Source organism: Anopheles coustani, chromosome 3 (genome assembly GCF_943734705.1).
Source record: "Anopheles coustani chromosome 3, idAnoCousDA_361_x.2, whole genome shotgun sequence".
Taxonomy (NCBI): Eukaryota; Metazoa; Arthropoda; class Insecta; order Diptera; family Culicidae; genus Anopheles; species Anopheles coustani.
This window is the reverse complement of record NC_071288.1, coordinates 41,846,198-41,865,327: the sequence shown is the minus strand read 5'-3', so window position 1 is coordinate 41,865,327 and position 19,130 is coordinate 41,846,198. Positions and strand designations below refer to the sequence as shown.

Below are 19,130 nucleotides of genomic sequence, written 5' to 3'. Positions count from 1 at the left end.
TTTATCTCCAACCGGTAAAAATGTTCTATTTGTCGCAACCTGTCTAGTGTTTAGTAATCTTGATCACTAATCACTCCAATTAATTTGTCACCTGTCATTTGTCATCTAAGTTTGTAAACAAGTTTGGTCGCGATTATGTTTGTAAACAAAGTTTACAGCTATCGAATGTATTCTTTTAAAAAGTTCAAATTTTGCTGCTAATGAAATATTATACATTTTACCTGTAAGTTGCTCTTTTGAAACATGTTGAAACTTCTGATTGGAATAGTTTCGGAATGGAACGAGGCGTTTGTGGTAAACAAAAAATTAAACAAATATCCATTCAGTTTGGTTTTTATCAAGTTTCTTTCCGTGGTGTCAATATTTAGTGATGAGCTCGATGTTTCGAATTTCTAATCCATTTTATTTTACGTACCATCTTGGTGAGCCGTTCTTATAAATATAATTATTTTTATATTTAAATAAATAAAGGAGCTGCAAGACCCTGTTTATTTCACGATCAAAAGATACACTTAACAAAAGATATGGTAGCACGTGTCAAGAAAATAACGTTCCCAGCGAACGACACAGTCTAACTGATCTGAAAATAAATATAAAATAAAGATAAAACTAACTTATTTTGTTGAAAGAACTCGTCAATCCTGATACATCTTCCATAGGTTTGTATGATACATGCACATTTTCGTTCATTTTATACCGGTTGAGTGCATCCTCCAATAAGGAACAATGCAATAAGAATCAAGAGTTCGTATGCTCCTCTGCTTGCCATTAACAGTGCAGAAGGTTGTTTGATTGCAACCAACCGAGATTCCGTAGAGCAAACGACGACAACGTCGCATCCATCGTAGCAATGCGGACCAGGATTATTGACTTCTCGCATCGAGGACCAGAGTTATGCGGCCGGCGTCTCACCTGTGCGACAAGTACCGAAAATCCGAAGACAATAAAATTTTCATTATCGCTTGACCCAGGCCCGATACTAATCGCATTACGCATACGAACCGTTCAGGACTGTTTGCCAGCGACGGTGCAGTCGTAGACACCATTGTGGACAAGGTCCGCCTGCAGGATCGATGTGCGGCTTATGAGCCACTGTTTGGTTTTAGCTGCAAACGAATGAAGAGTACCAAATTAGAGCATCGGATAGAAACGACGTTGATCTTAAACACCGCTTGGATGCTTTATGGGATCGGTTGAAGCCAGGCAACAATGCGAGTGGTGTGCAGTCATGTTGATTCGGTTCAGCAAATTGTGGACAAATTTCCATTTGATGACCTTTGCCGAACGACAAATCGTTCGATGTGATAAAAGGATTCAGATGGCCATGGATTCGAACGATGTTTCATCGGAATCCCATCTGAATGTGAGTCACAAAACAATATGATGCATGTTTCAGGGAATTCAGGCATTCAAATGCGCCCTAGGAACGAGCCTGTTCAAGGTTATGTTCTTTTTTCATGGTTTGAAAATTTTATAGCTGTTTCAGACATACAGCTGATATACTGTTTCAGCACCACAGTTTGTCTTACGTCGTAAATGTCTATCTCGAGATAAACACATTATCGATAAATGGCACCTCGTCGTCAGAACCATCCCAACACATACCAACTACATCAACATGCCCACAAACGTATACCTTATCTAGTATGGGGGATGAAACTCACCTAAAACTCATCTTGACATCCTTCGGCAGTTTGGCGCCATCCTTGGTCCAGCTAATCAAGCCTCTTTCCATAGTTCCAGTTTCAAGTAACGATCGTAGAATTCGTAGCCCATTTCGTCCACTGCAACGGATTCCGCAAGGACAAGAAAGTGAGTACGAGTGAAAAGGGAAACGAATCCAACCATTGGCGATACATTGGCGATCTGAATAACTGATAACGGAGGCATTAGAGTGATTAAATCTTGCTCAGTTTACTGAAATTTTCTTCGAGAAATCGAGGATGCGATTAGATTTATTGTCGAATTCCAGCTAAAGATTGTAATCAGAGAACACATCGGTGCTTGTGTGGTTCTTTTCTAACTTGAGCAATGACGACATATTAATGATGGCGGAGCTTTCGGCGATGCTTACCGTTTTGTCTTGCAGCATTCCTATCCTACAGTTGAGTATGGCCTCCGTTGATAAATGATATCCGACGGGCAAGGCCGCTCCGGAAGTCACGTTGACCGGTTCCTCGAAAACTGGAGCCCAGTGGTGCTCGTGGTGATGCTTGCTCTGATCGAATCCTTATACTTAAAATAGTTTTGAGCGTTACTTAGCGTTTTTTTTCGTTTGACGCGTTTTTTCGACCATGCGTTTTTCGACCGTCGCGCCCGTAACCTAATTTTTAAATCAACAGGTTTTGTTATCAAAATAGATAAAAAATGCTTTTATTGCACCTTTAGTGATTAAAAAAAGTGTTTGCTTTATTTTTGTTCATCGATCATATGGTGATTCTTTTATCATCGAAAAATAATAGATACGTCAGCTGTCCCAACCTTGGTTATTTGATGCAAATATCAATTTCAGGCAAAGCCCAAGGTATATATAATGTTTCAAGGTAACTTTATTATAAAATCAATAGTTTTTGTGATCAATGTGTTCTAAAAATGTCAGGATTTTTAGTTTAGCAAACTATAAACTGAAGAAGCGTGGTTTTCATATTTTGATTTGATGAACATACAATGATGCTTTTAGTTTCGAAAAATAAAGATACTCCGACTATCCTAACGCTGTTTATTTTATGAAAACAACTTTGTCCACGCAAGGTACAAGGAGCATTCAAAAATTTAAGGAGACTTTATGATAAAATCAGTAATTTGGTTATCCATTGGTGGGTCCAAGGTGTGTATAGAGTTGTAAGGTATGTTTGTAAAAGCACATTTTTTGTTTTCAAAAAGATGTGATGCGTTCCGTAAAAAAAATGTTTATGCGAACAACAATCAGCAGAAACACGATAGCAATCGGTTTTACTTTCTATTTCACGTAAATATAATGGGCATGTGAAACTGATCTTGTGCAAACCCAAGGTATACGATTTGCTCGAAATTGCCTAGCGGGTCAATACTCAAATATGGCAGACCTGCCACAGCGACGTAATGTCACCTTGTATATATATACACCTTGGGCTTGAAAGCAAAAAAAAAGGGAAATAGAGACATGACAGAGAAGAAGGAGCAAGAGACAGAGGAAGTCAGATAGACTGGGGAAGCAGGAATGAAAGAGAAATAGAGAAAGAGAGAGAGAGAGAAAGAGAGAGAGAGAGAGTGAGAGAGAGAGAGAGAAGGGGTGGGAAGCGAGTGAGATAGAGAGAGGGAGAGAGGGGGGAGGCGTGAGAGAGAGAGAATGAGGAGTGAGGGGGAGGGGGCGTGAGAGGGCCAGCATAAGAGGGGGAACGGGAACAACCGTGCGCTGGCCGACTTAGGTAGCAACGTGATCAGTTAATTGGAACGAACAAGGCGGGATAAGGGAGATACATCCTTCCGAGCAACACAGAAGGTGGGGGATAGCATGCGTCACAGTGTTCCGGGTTTCGAACTGATACTGCGGGGCTTCGAGCTGGACCAGGAAGAGGTCCAGAAAGATTCGCATCTAATTTTTGATTCCACAATTCGAATTTGTATTTTAACCCGCTTACTACCATTTGACACAAAAGACCTTCTGCAGAAAGAACTAGAAAAAGTAACGCGGATGACATGAAACTTTCCATGGGGCGGAAGGGGATCCAGGAGTTACCGACGGGCCAGGTACCTGGCCTCTAAAAAACTAGTCGAATCGAATGAATTACTGAAACGGAATGTGACGATGTTAAAATCATTATAGCACAGGCCGAAGTTGACGTAAAATGAAGCCACTGGTAAAACAAGCCTGGCCAAGCTTTTCCACAGAACAATTCGCAATTGATTGTGCGACGTTTTGAAATCCGTTTATACTAAATTCATTTCCTCTAGCCGGAATTAACTAATCAGCTTCTTGTTATAGCGTGTTTGTAAGCTTTCCAAGTTTGCGTAACCATCGCGGTTCAATTCTCTCAAATTGCACCCTTCTCTCGGAGATAAACTTACGTGGCCGAAACGTGGTGTGTTTACTACCGTCGTACTGCGCCTCCGACGTCTTCGTCGGTCCTCGAGAGCTTCCGGCCGACGCGGTGGTGATGGAGCGAGCGCCGGAAGCCATCGCGTACGTGGTCGTTACTGAACCCGCCGGCATCCCCTCCTACACCGTGGATTCTTGATGTGGGCGTGTTGACGTGTCCGTTACTGCCGATGTCACATTTTGGATTAGAAGACTCTCAACCGACACGGCCAACAACGGTGGCCATGATGGGCGGGTTGAAGGGGCGGGTTGTGAGGACGATGACAATGTCGGAGATTGGATTCTGCTGTTTGAGGTGATTTGTTTAGAATATGGTAGATACTCGAGACGTGGTAACCTGATGTTCCGTTAGCATCGTCTGCTCTCTTATTTCTACAAATAGAGAAAAGAAAGATGGAGAAGAGATAAGTGCTAACATGCTTTCTTTTTTTCAATGTTCTTTAGACCCTCGGATGAAAGCGGCTATCACCTTGTAGGACAATTTTTTGTTTAACATCACCGAAATGATTCGAGTGAAAGGTAATAAAAGATAAGTACCAGATTCTATGTCATAAATTTTCAAGCCACAGGCGACTGTTTCGTTACATTTGGTTACGTTGGTAATTGCAATTGCTGTTACGGTTAATGCAAAAGCTTTTGATACCAACAACAATACGAAAGTTGTGAAAATCCGATTCTAGGAAAGTAAATCGTTATCATGATAATATTATTTTGTGTGCAAAACTTGCAAGCCGTGATATTCACAATAATGTGTGAAATATATTTGAAGAAATTCGTACGTTTTATGTTTACGTTTTATGTTTACGAACGAATTTCGTTTTATTCGAATTAAATGTTTATGTTAAATTTGATTCCGGATTTCTAAACACAATTTGTCAGATCAAGGATCCAATATAAAAAGAGATTTTTGTGATAGTCAAACTGCCAATATTGATTCAGAAGTCTCTATAAGAAAGGTACTTGTTTTACATTTATTTTCTTCTCTGTCTCCATTACTGATTTCCAGATAATTAATTAAAATAAGATATATCCTTAATATTAAGATAAATACTTGCCGCTTTCGGCATATTATCGTTTAACTTTTTATAACATTTGTGTCATTATCAGAAAAAGTTGATATTTTCATATAATTTAGTTTTTGTTTTAACATCTCCAGATTAAATTTTGCACATTATTTGTTTGCATATTAAATTTGCAATTTACAATACTGTAATATTGTAATAAGGAAAACTATGCTATGCTTGCTAAATATTATATCACTTCCTAGAGAAGTCTTTAGCAGATTATGCATTCTTTAGTTAAGGGTAGCTCAGAGGAATCCATCACAATTTTTTTCACCAGCCGGTCGACAGAGTGAAACGGTAAACAAACAACATCCACCATGAAGAGGGTCGTAAGCCGGCTCCTAAACTGTCTACCTGGTGACCATCGACCCAATTAGTTTTCTTGATGAGCGTACCAGATAAAGCTGGCACCAAACGACCCCTGAAATATGGTTGCCACAGCTAGGCGACTCGTTGGCATGATTTATTGCTTATGCTCTGGCTTTTCAACTAACCAGCAACCTCGAGAAGGATCGGGTTTAACGAGTGGTCATGACTATCTTTTTAACATGGGTAACTCTGAGATGAACTTTGCCTTAGCAATGTAGTTTAGAAATCCACGCAATATCCGTTTCTAGTCATTTGACTGTTCGATACTTCATGCAACATGTTAGCTTGCCGAAAACCCAATTCAACCTGTTTTCCAGATAGCAGAGAAACCACCGAGAGGCCAAAGTGTGCTTAAATTGAGGTTCCTTTCGTCATGCTTCGTAGCATTCGATTATTCATTGAATCCAAATGGAAGCCTGAGCAAATAACATCATTGATGAAGGCAACGCTTCGTCCGAATAACCCCCCGCATAAGTTCGACTATCAGCCATCACCCGCATAGACTCGACACAGTCTTCCTTTGCTCACCCGAAAGAGATAATGTCCGCCGATTTACTTTAGGGGCGGAAGAAGCTCCGAAGTAATCCGTTTCTATCGATGGATCCATTCGATGAGACATTTCCTGGCAGGGCGGAAATCTTCATCTCAGTTGTATAAGACGGTTATTTTAATCCCATTGTACTCGCTGCTTTCCTGCTTCCTATCAGATTTTTCCTTTATCGGATAGGTTTGAACGCAATTGAATCACAAATTTGGTGTTTACATTCAAAGGCTCATAAGCGGTGGGAAAATAAGTGTTATATTGTTGAAATGTTATTCAAAAATTCATTCGATAGTACATTTCCTAGTTATAAAGTAGAAGCTCAGCTAGCAACGTAAAGAAACCTTTCGAAGGTCTATAAAATATCGCTTGTAGCATCCCAAACGGCCAATTCAAATATGCATATGAGACGAAAGCAGGGCGATTCGGCAAAACTTTCCCGTCGGCATAAAATTAACGAGGGTTTGTTTCTTGTTTCCCAAATGCTGCGTAAGAAAATCGCATTTTTATCGTTTACACCTTGTTTACTCGAACGAATATTCATGGACTGGTATCGGAACGAGCACCCGGGGAGTACGAAAGGAGGCTTAGCAAATTCACACTAATAGAGAAAGAAAATGCTGGAAATCATTCCAGTGTTTTTGTATATGCCGGTGTCCCGTGGGGTCCGAGAGAGAATTTGGAAAACGAAACTTTTCGCAACCGGACCGGGAACAACTTGGAAATAATTGCTACGTGGGATTCATAAAAATGGTTGTATATGGAGACCCATCCACGAAGGTTACAGTGTGTCTTTACTTTCGGTTAGATTCTTTCGTGGTGAAAAATATATTGCAATTTGAAAATTGGGAAAATTAAGGTTTCGTCTAAACACGCTGTGGTTGATAGAAACTTTAAACAGATAAACTTTACTCACCGATCATTGTCGTCAGTACGAACACAATTGCCGCAAGTGCGACTTTGTTGCATGCCCAACGATGTCATCACAAAATCGTTTGCATTATCCACATTGTCTCGCTCAAAGACGGTGTCCACTTTTTGTATCTGTGTTCTGTTTCGAATTATGCAAATCAGGCTTGAGCCGAGACAGAAAGCGAGGTTTGGTTCTTCCTGGTACACGTTCGCCGTTAGTTAGTTGACGAAACACCACTTGGTTCGTAAAAGTTATGCTCTCCCATTTCCGAAGTGCATGTTTTTATCGCTCCTTGTTTTCTTTACACTGCGTTTTATTTTCTTTACCACTTTGTAAAAACTTTGCTCTCCAATTGGCCAGCACTACAACGTTGTGAATCCGGCCAACAGAGGTCCCCACGTCATTGGTGCGATGCTGTTTTGCGTTGGCTTCGGACAAACTCGTTTCATAATTTCCACTGTTTGTTTACCGCTCCTTGGGAGCTTTCGCTTCACATGGTCCGACCAACACAAAACGCTGGGTAATATATCGTCCTCATTTTTTATCGTCACTTTGGTTGTTCCGAATAATCGTTTGCTGCCGACGGATTCTGGTGTGAAGGTGTAAATTTTTCCTTAGTTTCAATGAAGGTGTAGTGTGGTTTATTGCTATGCATCAGCATGAAGTTTAAGAAGGATATATATGAAACTGATATTTTAATGTGCAAAATGTTGTTACATAATGTTGATGAGGTTGACATAATATATGAAATAACTGTGCTTCTTGTTGAAAAGAGCCACATGGTATGATCATTTTCGTTATGCAGCATAATTTTTTTTTTCTTGTTGTTGAAATTTTTTCTATCTCTACATCCTCCTAGAAAACCCCGTTTGGAAAACTCCATAAAGAATCAATAAATGTATTGTGAACAGAAACAGAGCTAACAACAAAAAACTTCTACAGCTGAAAAGAGTAAAGCTTCGTTGACATTCATTTATAACTGTTTCGTTTGAAACGGTTCAATGCCGACAAAAGCAAAAGAACAGCTTGAAATCGGGTTGCAAAAAGTGTCTCCAAAAGTGTACACCGACAGCGCCATATCCTGCTGATTGGGGGACGAAGGCGTTCATAAATAAAACGCCACCATCAATTGCCGTTATCCACAATGCTATGGATTCCGTTCTTTTCGCATTTGAACGGCGAGTCGTCTCGAACGGTTTCTTCCCATACACCGGACCAACCGATGGTCAGTGCATCACCACCATAAAAAAGAAAGGAGAATTAAAAGTATGAATAGCGGCAACGCAGGATCGGTGAAATATTTAATGTCCATAACCTGCTTCTCCGGACAGCAATGGCAAACGCAGCTGCAACTAGAAAGCAGGACGAGACCCAACCGTACAAGGATGCTTCCCAACTACCGCACAGTGGGGATCTTTGCGAATCTCTGCATTCATGTGTCGGATGCTGATAATGATAAATGGTCAACGCCAACACGATAGCTCCACAGCAGCGGGGGATCCATGAAAGTTTTAGAAACGCCAACACCATTCTTCGTTCTGCGGTTTCTTTCGAAGGCCGTGAAACAGAAGAAAGCGCACAGAGAAAAGAGAAAATCTTGGCAATTTGCCAAGAACTAGCCTCCGGATTCGGATCGGTGTGAAAATGTAAAACGCTGGAAACCGGCGGAAAGCATCCATTAGTATCTTCAATAGTGATTGTGTAATGTTTACAAAAGTATCCCTAGCTAGGACCTATTCTAAGAAGTCAGTGTCTCTTTTGCTGTGAATAACAATACAATTAACTGCACATAAAAGGCTAATAATGGGGGCTAATGGTAGGTAACGTGGTCGAAAAATTTATTGACCGCAGGCGGCAGACCACAGCTCCATTAGCGTTGATTTATTAAAGTTCACTGATCCTCAAACATCATCCGGTCGCACTTATCCCATGCACTAACCCTCGTCGGTTCTTGTTATGAATGCTCCTGTGTTTTGTTGTGTTTCAAAATATCCAAACACCTACACCGCCCATCATTGAAACACACACACACCTCAAACCGACAGTGATGAAGGTGTGCTTCGGGCATCGGCTCAACGTTCTACGCAAGGGGCAAAAACGGCTCACTTAATTAAAGTTGCCCCGAGCCCGAAATGTAGGAAGGCACGTCCATGATGTTGGTCGGTTTTGCCGATGTAAACGTTGCCCACCTAGTCGTTGTCGTCATCTTTAGCCGTCGTTTTGCTTTGACACCAAAGAGGTGACGGTTCGGAAAGGGACGGTAGCAAACTTGGTTTCTTTTTTTTTGTTATGTGTCACCTTACTTCGGGGAACGAGTGCAATGCCTTACGCCATTGCGACTTGATTTGATGCAAGGGAAACTTTTAAATCATCCATTAGCCAACATTAGATTGCCGCTGACGATGGCAGGCATGGAAAGCATGGGAGGCTTGAGAAGAAAAGCAAAAATGGTCAGGAAAACCGAGTGAAAATCTACACGCCTTTCCAGTGAGGTGTTGCTTACGTCCTTCCTCCACCCTCCCTTCTTCTAGCCGGTGTGGCTTTTCGGTTCGGTCAGAACAAGAAACAAATTTCAAGCCATCCTGTCCGACACAAGTGAACCCTGCAGTCATTTGGACGGAAAAGATGGAGCAATCTGGCTGACCGTAGCCTGAATTCTGCCAGCGAAGAGATCCTCGGGGAAAACCGAGAAACAACAACGAAAAAACAGAAAACAAGAGAGTTTCCAAACAACCACGGTTCGTTAAAAATGCTTCCGTTGTTCGGTCTGTTGTTTTAGAGTTTTTGTTTCTTCCTCTTCTGCCATTAAACACAACCGTTTTGTTTACTGTTTATTTTTCCGCTTGTTTAGGGTGGTCGGCGACTACGGTCTTGCTGATTTTCGCGGAGGTCTTTTTTCCCCGTTGGTGCACTGAAAGTTTGACGGAGTTTCTCATGCTGGTTGCTTTACGAATCTCATTTTCTTCTTGGCTACGGCAAGCTGTGCGTTTTTTCTCTATTTGACGATAATTGGAATCGAGATATTTTGAGGATCAAATGTCAATATCTTCAAAGCAATTCAATCTACGCCATTGCGTTCGAGCTTGCAGCAATGCTTGGCTCAAAAATGGAGCATAGCTGGAATAAATAAAAACCAAAGGTACTAAACAATCACCCCATCTGTGGACATGAAAAGGGTAACCGGTTCTTCTTGGCGTAACGACCTCTTGATCATGCCTGTCCCATTGAGGGAGTCCCGCTTACGAGACTTGTTTCCCTGTTGTACGTGGATGGTAAGTCCTCTCGTACAAGTGAGGATCCGCTCTCGGTTGGGATTCGAACCCACGGCGTTAAGGTAGTAAGCTCCGGCGCTCATGGGCCGATTTTCTAACCGGCGCAACCGCTCGGCTGGCGCGAACCCCCAGTTAAATGGTTAAATCCCATGAATAAAAGTTTATGTCTTCTTCCATGGAGCACACGCTTCGTGCCATGTTGATCCGTACCTGATGATCTAAGCTACGTCGACGCTAGGGGTTTCTATAAGAATTTGCATCGTACATTGAAGCTAAAAGGCGTAATATGTTTTAATTAAAGGTACAATTCCACATTATACGTAGATGTTTGCCGATCCCGTCAAGGATAAGATACAAAACTTCAGTTCACGACTAGACTGACTCTGATTTGTATAATATACTACTGAACACAAACGGTTGTTATTTCCGCGCAGATAGAATAGAAAGTTATAAATAAAATAAAATCACAACATAAAGAGGCACTACGTAAAATAACATGTTTTACCCACGTTAAAAATATTGAAAAGCATAAAACACATTGATTCAGAATTCGCTTGTAACTCAATATTACCCCTCGACAACAAACTCTTTGACACTGATTATTCATTTTCAATGCAAATCATCATGTAAACACACTTCACACCAAATGTATTTATAACTTATGAACTTTTTCGGTTTCTTGTGCAAATTATGCTCTCGGTACTACAACATTTTCAGAGCAAAGTTTTGCAACGTTAAAGCCATAAAGCTTCTCATTTTTCTTGAACCAAAAGGAGCGAACTACATGGAGCACACAGCAGCACAAAACTAATTTCCATTATCCACTTAAGGTGCGATCCATTTTGGCACCGAGTCAAACGCCCTCGCGAACAGCGCAACGTTTTCACCGGTCTTCGTGGAAAGTCTTATCATTTTTTTACTGCCCTTCGCTTTCCACACACAACTGAACGTTCACACACGCGTGCACGGTATCGACCATGGGTATGTAAATGGTGAGAACAGTGTTTTCCACCTCCATTCGAACACACCCAGTTGCCACATCAAAATGTGTTGATGGTTCCCTGTGGAGCATCTTTCCATCACGAGGTGTTACCGTGCCATTTGCGTGAAGTGTGAAAGTTCTCTCGTGAAACATTTACAAGCCCAAAACGAACCTTGAGTGCGACGTGTGTCATATGAGTCGTGGCCCCCTGTGGGGTCAGCTAGTATTTTATGACACTTTTATCCGATTCCATACGAGATACTACACAACCGGCACGGCCTTAAGAGGCACAGAACGTCACTGAATGCATACGTCTCCACAGGATAATTCAAATTGATCGATCTTGTTCACCTTTCAGCAGGACTAACACTCGCCAAATCATCCGGAATCACACAGGGCAAGATAATGCGATTGCAACCCCCCTAACGAACTCCGGTTCAGCTGTTTGGTGAGCCGTTTGGTGAACGGAGAAGCACTTTCAGATACACCGTCCTAGAAGATAAGTTTTGAACCTCTAGATTCTCTTTAGTCGATATGCACGCCCTCTCTCAGTAACGCATGAACCAGAACTGACCTTCCAGCCTCCGGAGTAGGCGTCACAGGCGATACCTTAACATTGAGGTTCATCGGGAGCTCGATTCTCCAGCATGACGATTTGCTCACAGCACCATCCGATTTAGAAGCGTGACTTCTCATCCTCGTGGAGTCTGCGCCGTGTCTCACGAAGTGCATGACAATGTTTATCCTGCATCAGCATGTATTTACCGGCAGATGAACGTGTTTCTCCTGCACAGAGACATGTAAGATTTGGGACTCACTTCCTCACTTTTAAACCATCTTTACGTCACTGGCTGTCTTAAATCAGTGATATAAGACGAAGACAGCGAAGACACAAGATTCTCGTTCGACTTCTGAGATGTCGTACGATTCTAGGTACCAGTCCGATGGTTTTGAAGTCCGATGCAGTTGGAAGGTCGCCGATGCTTTATCGTCGATTAAGTCCCTCAAGGTTAGCCAGACGGTGTTTTCCATAGGATATGTTTGGTCATATCGTAACGTTGGACAGTCTTGGCTTTCGCACGCTGTTTTCTTCGAACGTGAGGGGAATCCATGAAACGGACATGATGTCATTCAATACATCAATGAGAACGTCAAAATGCCGCGTCTGAAATTCAACCGTTAGTGTGAACATTATGCGGCAGAAGGCCAAAGCGAAAGGAATCTTCGCTTTCTTCCATTCAATTGCAAACATTCCTAGAACTAGGAATGAAAGAACTTCTAGAAACAGGTTTTGCTGGACACGTCAATAAAATTTATTAGCCTTCACAAGTTATCTCAAAATACATTAAACATGCTTGGACCAACCTAATAACTCATACAATATGAAGCCCATTTACACACAAATACAAGAAGCCTCAACATTACAGCACACTTTTTTCTTTTTTTCTTAACTCATACATCAGTCGCAAAGAATTCACAATAAATAAAAAGAAACTATTTGCATCATGTTTTGTCTACAATAACTCACTTTTCTCAATATCCTGGATGAAAGATCTGACAAACAAGCGGCTTCCCTTCATCATGGTTCGATTGAATTAAAGGTTTGAGGGCATTTCGTTCGGTAAGTCTGAATATTTATGCCGTCTTTCGTCACCTCCATCGGCTTTGGAGAAAGAACATGAAATATGCAAGCCGAGTTGCAGACGAACGCCTCCATGTAACGTGTGCTAAATTGTTATTACATATGTAACGTGACACTCTGTTTGCTGGTTCAAATTCCGTGGATCCCCTGCGCAGCTTTAAGGCATATTTCAACCGAGGATATGTAACGAGAGAAAAGAAAACATACCCACAGACGTCCATATGGGCGATGGAATATGTAGCCTAGCCGGCGAATCAATACCCAATGTTCCGATTCGTTTGTGCGCGTGTTTTGAACCAATGGTCCCGTATTCTCCTTGACCCAAAGTGAGGGTTGGAAACGGAACAGGACGACGTACCTTTTTCTTGATCATTGGCAACGCCATGTGTGATTCGGCTAGATGTTTCTTTTCCGAGAATTTTATCTTTTATTTCTTCTGCTTCATGGTACTTCCTCGTCCGATTCCAGCATGGCATGGGTGTATTTGAGATTCATTCCTTGTTTTAGACCGGTAAGGAGCTGCTTTTTCTCAAATGCTACCGATGCCTTCAAACAAGAGCATCCCAAAATGTGAAGAGATCGTAGAACGTTGTTCAATATTGCACACTATGGAACTTTAAACCCATTCTGACGCACAAAAGAATTAAAATTTGTTTCTGGTAATTCAACCCAGAAACATTTGATTGTTTCAACTATTAAATCGCACACAGTTCAATAGAATGCACAAATCGTTTTTACATTCGAAAGCTTTACTGTCTATTTTTGATTGGCTGTCTCTTTTGGCCACTTTGGAACACACATTTACTCATTGTTTCCTTTGAACATGAACGAATGATTTCGGTTCTTCGGTTCGAGAGTTGCAAACCTCTTTCACAATCGTGTTTCACGGTCCGCTGATAATTGGCTACAACCTCTTAGTAGGGACTCATATTGCATTACCTAAGCAGGTCTTTTCTTGTAGCACCGACATCGACACTGGCAATCTTGAAGGTGTAAACACGAAATCGAATGGAATAAAAAGGGAAAACTGAAGATTGCACTCAAGTGTCTTGATTATATTTTCCATGACTTCCAATTGTATTAGACAAAATTCGTAATGTTATTTTGAAGCTATTTTTAAAACTCATATAAACTTAAAAAAAAAAGCATTTACATTTTGTAGAATAGATACTTTCCACCAGCGTTCTTGGGTAGGATAAATGTCAAGGTTATTTTGAAGAGAAAAATACTAAACTTACCTTTCCTTACAGTAAACTCTAGGATCATCTGCATGATGAATCGACTCAGTGACACCATTTCCATTTTCGTAAAGACCTGAATCCAGGGCATCTCGACATGCAACGAAAACGGGGAAAACATTTACACAGCATCCGATAAACATCTCAACCGAAAATCAGAGCGTTCGTACAATCAGGTGCATTGCGCTACACATCGTTGCTAATCGTTGAAAATCGTTTCCTCGATGCGCAGAACAATTTTACCAGATTTCTTCCAAAGCCGACGATGGTCAAAAACCACTGAACTGCTTAACATGGAGCCATACATGTTGTGGAAAGTTTGAACTTTGAACAGATGTTTCGGGCGGGTTATAAAACTGAACAATTGGAACACCAATATTGTTTTCCTTGTTTTTGTTCATAGGAAGGACGCTAGGAAACTGCAGCAAGGGTATGCTTTTAAACGGGTTTCCTGTTTTTGAACAGAACATGCTTAGGATTTGTGTTTTAGGAAATAATGTAACATGTCTCATTTGTAGAGAATGGTCTCACTGAAGCTAGTGAACTATCTCAACCATTAACATTTGTGTGAAAATCTCCAACCAAGAACATTTGCAGTTAGTCATAACAGTTTTGAACTTGAAATACAAATGTCTACTTCTATATTCTATTTGATTGTTATCAACCTTAACTAACCACACACATCAGTTACCGAACTGTGCAATGTCATAAATATGTATTACATATTTATCAGTACCCATTTAGATTAAAACTTTTCCTTCGTTTCCCAACGTGCAAACAGCAAGTGGAAATGGGGACATCGAAAAAGCTCACTCGTAAGAGATTTTTCCAAAATACCCTATTTTGAAACGCTCCTTCCGTTTACGCCTGTCTTTCTGTTGCATTTAGAAATTCGGCTATGCATCCAACTTTGAAGGTACTTCTACAAAACAAAACCAACGAACCAGAACTTGGGCACCCGATGCGAACTGTACGAAAAATGTTGGCCCAAAGGCATGAATTATTCACATAAAATTCACAAAACTACTCTCTCCACTGAATCCTTAAAAACAATCAGAGCAAGTTTTTTTCTACCTGTTCCTGTAAAATATCCTCGACCACATGCATCTTATCAGAATCGTAAGCCGTAAGCCATCAAACGGACATGGAACCAACACAAGGTGGCATCCTTCGGTCATAAGCTCAGGCGTGTTGTCCGACTAAACGGGCAGTATGAACGCTTGTATTGTGCAATTGTGCACTGGACGGCCTGTGAATTATGCATATATTTTAGTTTTTATAGCAACTACCGATTGTTCTGGTCGTGGCTTGGTTGCCACGGATTGTCCAGTCGGTACCCGTTGAGTCGGCCAAGTTTCAAGTTATGTCTAATCCCTACCATGCACGAATCACGGATTTTTGTAGTCGGAATTCTTGCACAAAAGAAGTACGACGACTTAGCGAGTTGGCTAGTTGAAAATTCATTTCCAAAAGTGGAATGATAACGAAAAACGAGGAAATAGTTTTAACGCCCAAGCGGTAATTGAGCTTGAAACCGACGCCAACACCAATGTGACGAATGTTTTGTGTGTGTGCATCTCATTCTCTTGCTTTCACGTTGCTTCTAATCGTTTTATGCTGAAAGCTTCCTCGATGCTTCGTTTCGTTTGCTCCTAGAATAAGTTGGTAGCGTCGACGGCTGGGAGTGTGTGGACAAAGCACATATTTAGGGAAGAATTATCGGGTATAAATGTGATTTATAGACAAACATTTGACCAGGCATGTGCAAGGAGCTTGAGCACCGAATGACGCTGGAATTTATTCAGTTGCCATTGTTCTGCTTCTAGTCCACATAAATATGTTGTGCGACAAAAAAGAATGAACAGAATACCAGTTGTTTTATTTAAAGATAACTTCATCTTGTTACAGTGCAAAGTAATCAAAATTGTATTCAGAACACTAGCCTTGGATATCAATCTGACTGTATGTATTCCGCTCCAGTTTAATGTTTATTTCTCAACAATGGACAGATCAAAATTTTGGGATTTATTTACTTTCTGATAAGTTACACACTTTTCGATCAATTTGAGCAGGATAAAGTGATCAAGATATTATAAATTCCTTTAGTTTTTAGTTATGAAAAAAATTTACTGAAATTTTTATTCAATATTCATGACATCTGTACCAAGTTTTTTTGGTACTACAATGATCAATAGCAGGAAATCGCTTTTTTGTATATTTCGTAATAATTTATGTGAACAACAAAATAGTTCACAGTATTAGTTATTTCAACTCCACTGTCAGCAAAACGCATTGCATTCTTTATGAACCAGATAAAAGAGAATAGCTTTCTTCTTATTGTGCTCTACTTTGGCTGGACCTCATCGAAAAGAATGTTCATAGGCATTTGTGGAATTTTCAACACAGACAATTTACAGGACAACAATTCTTTGAAAAGGAAATTTCGCATTCCATTACTTGTACTCTAATTCAAAGGAACCTTTTTGACAGCCAGCAGCAATGGTTTTGCCGGTTCAGTCGTCTTTACCGAATCCCGTTACCAAAAATTTCAAAAAGCGATTCTTTGGACATCCTATGCCTATTCGGATGTTGAAAGTCATATCTCGTCGTCATGCCGTAGCCTAGTTTATCGCTAGACACCCCTTGACGTATGTGGGCAGAAATGTCCAAAATGTATTCAGTATAGTTTTGGCACACGCAAGTTTCGCTGTCAAGGCAAAACTGTGCACCAGAAACAAATGTGTAGATAACAAATTATTTTCTTTTTTATCCAAAATGGTTAGAAAAGGAACTTCTTTGCAGAAGAGGTCCGAAATCATCCGATAAAACGAAAATTGAGTAAAAAGCTAGTTTGTTGCTGCTATTTCATTAAAAACAAAACCGAATAACTGTAGCTAGAGTGGTTTAACGATGGAAAAACGAAAACAGTGAAGTTTGATCCAGAAACGATCGTTTTACTATCATGTTGAACCGACTTTATGGATACAGTGTATATTTGGTATATTTTTCAGTTTTGATGAATCTATTGGTACATCTAGCGTACAACTACCCATATTTTATTGTCAATCTGAACTTAATCTTCATAGTCATTTGTTCGCTTAAAAACAATTGTTGAGCAAAACCAATCCGCTTTATCAAATGAATGACATGGAGAGAGAATCAAGCAAAAATCACGTCCCTGTTATTAATTACCAATAATAAATGAAAGCAATATAATTGAACTGCAGTTGCTAATTGTTGTGCCTTTCGACGAATTAAGCTACAAAGGTCAACTTTCACTGCCAGAAGAAAAATCAACCTCAAAAAAGTGTATCAAGAAACTTTGCATGCCGGGAGGGTATATCATTTAGCTAAGTTTTTTCTCGACTCAATACGCCCAGCTGTGTATTGCAGTTGGGTCTGATACAGTTCCATTTATTGGTTTGGAAACAAATTGTGAGTCGCCTTTAGCAATGGCATCTCGGAAATGGTATTTTGATCATCTGTCAATATTGTTCTTCGATGATGAATATTTATCGACAAACTGACGGACCGGAAGCGAAGGTAAAAAAAAGGTCAATTGAGCAGAACAAACACAGACGACCCGAAAAAAATAAAGGGCGGTTTCTTCTGAACAAATCCATCACCAACCAAGATGCTAAGCGAAATAAAAAAAAATCCTGGTCACATGCTGCGTCGTGTTGAGGAACGGTCAGTGAGGAATTATTATTCTTACATCAAATAACCATTAAATATTTATGATGAATAATGGTGCGTCTCATACTGCGTATTTGTATCTACCCTCGGCCAAGGGTGTAAAAACATATATCTCGCAACATTTGTTCCCCGCTTGTCATTGCCCCGGCATGCCAACTATGTCGTCATGCGTTGAAGATACTCCTCTAGTGGAAGCAAACAGAGAAAATAATTAGAAGCTAATCGCTCTGACAGAAAGAAAAAAATCCCAGCCATTGATTCAACACCAAGAATGAATCGTCACTTTTACACTTCATCGGCACAAGAAATGCATGATTAATGAGGGCATTCATTAGCAGGAGAAAAACTTTTGGAAACATCGACTCAGTTCTGGAATGAACCACAAAGCTAAGATTTCGTTATACAACGTATGTGAATTAATTATAATCGAAACAAAGCAGGAGTGCATATTTGAGAAAAATATTATTTCCCAACAACAACAACAACAACAACAAGAACAACAACAACATGTTAATTAGATAAGGTTAGCGAAATGTTAAGTTATGAAATGTAAATTAAAAGTTTTGCGAAAATCTTAACATTCAGTATACTATTGTTGTCAGCCGTTCTTACTATTCAATAATTTTTGAACGTTTTTATTCAACAATTATCAAACGTAAATGACTGCACCCACCTAGATAAATTTACAGTAAATTTGATCAGAGCGATTCTATTTTTTGGTACACATTTTTTACCTTCCTTCAATTCAACACGGCCTTCCATTTGCATCCTCGCCAGCTCATTATCAATGTCCTTTAAGAAGAGCCAAGCAGTGTTTTTTTTTTAATTAGTAAACTTTATGTCACCCAGAATGTTTTCATTGAAAGCAAAACGAAGAAGTGAGGCTTTGACATGAAATTAACAAAGTTTTATCTGCTATCAGTTACCATTTCAACCTGGCGTTTGCTTTTAGATAAAGCAAATATTTTTACTTTGAGGATAGTTTTGTTCCCCACTTGGTAGAAAACTCTCAACCATCGGTAAGGGTTCCATCGTATCACATTTCAATCCAGCCCATGCCACGGTGAACCACCTTTTAAGCTTTGTATTGCCTCTCGTTGGAACTGGAGCCGTCAATCGAATCTATTAGCTCTAGTTCATCGAGTGAGCGTGAAAATCGTCCAAACCATGAATGGTCCTTGAAACACAAAACCCCCATTCGCGATGGAATCCACACTGAACTAACTGATGAAGGTAATGATTCGACAAAAGTGGGCTTCAAGCTTTAGAGCTATTTGAAACGCCGGCATGCGGTAATGGCTCGTGGCATTACAATTACATTTGAAACTGCATTTG

The 19,130-nt window shown here is 40.3% G+C and overlaps 1 long non-coding RNA gene across 1 annotated transcript; it reads right to left on the bottom strand.

Moving 5' to 3' along the window:
• Window positions 1-405: 405 nt before the first annotated feature.
• LOC131271857 (uncharacterized) lies at window positions 406-2,187 on the bottom strand. Its single transcript, XR_009180129.1, has 4 exons — window positions 2,075-2,187; window positions 1,665-1,784; window positions 1,003-1,106; window positions 406-912 (listed from the first exon to the last, which is right to left on the bottom strand). It is a non-coding gene; the product is annotated as an uncharacterized LOC131271857 (long non-coding RNA).
• Between the last annotated feature and the right edge of the window lie 16,943 nt (window positions 2,188-19,130).